Here is a 2,803-nt window from a genome sequence, read left to right as displayed (position 1 = left end):
TCAAAGGCTCCATCTGTTGTCAGAATGCTGCCATGAGAGTTGCGACCCTAACTGCATCACCCACCCATTCTACTAAGAATAGTCCACACATGCTGGCATGGGCTTCCCTGATGTGTTTGAATGGACACATGCACACATGAACTTTAAACTATGCCAGCTGAAAGATTTGAAGCAGTTGTTTTGAACAGAGTTTTGTGTTGGCACTGCTGATAGCTCTTTAGTATCACACACCTTTGTGCAGCAATACCACTGCAGCACTGTTTGAGTTGATCTCATCTCTGCCCTCAGACTGTTACCAACCCACTGGCCTTGCATGGAACCATAACATTGAGAAGACAAGCTGTTTAGCTGATGCACAAAAACACATAAGGGCCGCTTTGACTGATGTATTTATACTGGGAGTGCTGGCATCCAGGGGGGCAAATACCCTCTCTCAGCTCTCAATGTGGCTCTGATTTATGGCCTGTGTGTGTTTTTGCTCTGGAAACCCTGCATGAGGGCGAGAGGACAGGATGACCTGACAGGCAACAGAGGACAAATAGGCAAAAGCAGAGTCAGAGAATATTTTCTCATCCTTGTGCACAAATATAACAAACTTTACAACCCTTAAAATTCCAACATCAACTTACAGAATACAATGTTAAAGATCTGGAATGCAGTACAACCTCAGATCACTCCGAAGAAGCTATTTGATCGATCACTATGCTTGTTGTCTTCACGTTTCAGAGTTTCCTTCTCCATTTCTATGGCAACAGCATCCATTTCCAGTTTTACACATAATTGGATGTTTCTTGCCTCAGGACTGGAGCTCTATTTTCTGATGAAATCCTGTAATTTCTTTCTATAACTACTTACATCACTTCACTGCTCCTGCAAAGAAGTTTAAGCATTCTAGCCTTCATCTTGCAGGTTTTTACCTCTTACTTGGGGAAGAGTCTTTATCATTTCTTTTTATATAACTTCCACACCTATTTCTGCTGAATTGCATTGCATCTGCTCTTCAAACTACTCTTCAAATGATCCTATGTGCTTAACAGAAGGCAACTAAACTTCTTTTTTGTGTTTCTTAAAGATTTTTTACCTCCAGCCCGAAAGCCTAAGAAGTCCTGCTGCCTTTGATTCAAGTTATTAGGATTATCATAACATGAATGAATGAGACTCAACATGCCCTTTAAACAATTTCTTATCTTCCCTGTTTACTTCACCTGTCATCAATGGTCCGATTTCACTAACAAAATGCCAGGACTTTGGATCTTATCCCTTTGTAAGAATGGTTCATTATGAGGGGCAAAACAGAAAAAGATTCAGGTAGTATTAAACCACTCTACAGGGGGTGTTCCACTCACATTACTAATTAGAGAAGTTCCTTCAGCTTCTCTATACTGTTTCAGTTTCTTTAAATTTTCCCAAATTTGTTTTTGTGTGCCCTATATTCAGCTCTGCCAGCATGTTGGCTATTCTTTTGCAAACTCTGTCATTTTAAGTTGCTGAATCAAAGTCACGCTGAATTTCGTCTTTGGTAAATACACTCAAAAGAGCCCTGACCTCATCATCCACCCACATCACATAGCATAGAAAACAGGAAGTTAAGTTTGTAGAAGGAAAATAAACATGTTTTCAGCCGCCCAACAGCTTATATGCGGAATGAGGAAAGCTGTATGTTCCACCAATCAGTGTTCCTCAAGAGAAATTCAAGAATTCTGGGGAATCTGAAAAGTTCTACGCTTCTACTAGTTGGGGGTGAGAGAAAGTTATTTAACTGGGTAATGTTGGTGGACATGCACCAAGGTCTTTAAATCCCAGGTAGATGAAAAAAGTTCCTACAGTGGAAAAGGAGCTTCTGTGACTGATAAGCTAAAGTTTCACACACGAACACTTTATCTTGCAGCTGTGTGCTTAACTTAAAAATGAACTATTGGTAAAAAGATTTTATTTTAAAGTAATGAACTAAGGGCTTCATGGTGGTGTGTTGGTTAGCACTGTGGCCTCACAGCAAGAAGGTCACTGGCTCGAGCCTCAGCCGGGGGGAGGTCCGAACAGTAGCCTTTCTGTGTGGAGTTTTGCGTGTTCTTCCCGTGTATGGGTACTCCGGAGAGACTGTCCAACTTTTCAAAGACATACATGTTAAGTTAATTGGTCACTCTAAATTCTCACTAGTAGTGAGTGTGCATGAACGGTTGTTTGTCTCTTTCTGTGTTGGCCCTGCGATGGACTGGTGACCTGTTCAGGATGTACCCTGCCTCTTACCTGTTAAATGCTGGGATAGGCTCCAGCTTCCCCGTGACCCGTAATGGACAAAGCGGTACAGATAATGAATGAATGAACTAAAACACACGGGTAAACTCACAACCTATTTGAGTATTAAGTTATTTATCCAGTGAAACTATTTGATGTGAGAGGATATGAAATTAACAGCTTGGATTAAACACATAACGATGGAGGTGACTATAAGTGTTTCAAAGGCATGAAAAAGATGGATGAGCTAGCTTAATAGAAGGAAAGATTAATTACCGGATGGAGATTCCAATTTTAATCCTCTTCAGCTCCTAGCCACCACTAATCAACCCTCATTCTCAGAGACTGAAATCAACTCCACTCGGACCACTTGTTCTCCACCACTAAAATATCTCTTTTGTCATAGCCTAGACCCCATTGCCATTCCTCCACCCCCCCATCACACCCCCTCCACTTCCTCTTCCTCCTGCCCACCGATTTCACAGAGCTAACTTCAGATTGGTGAGTACCAACAGGTGCCTGCACCACAGGCCTCCCAGAACAAACACATTCCACCCTCTTGTGACTC

Source organism: Melanotaenia boesemani, chromosome 5 (genome assembly GCF_017639745.1).
Source record: "Melanotaenia boesemani isolate fMelBoe1 chromosome 5, fMelBoe1.pri, whole genome shotgun sequence".
Lineage (NCBI taxonomy): Eukaryota > Metazoa > Chordata > Actinopteri > Atheriniformes > Melanotaeniidae > Melanotaenia > Melanotaenia boesemani.
This window is presented reverse-complemented; position numbering follows the sequence as displayed.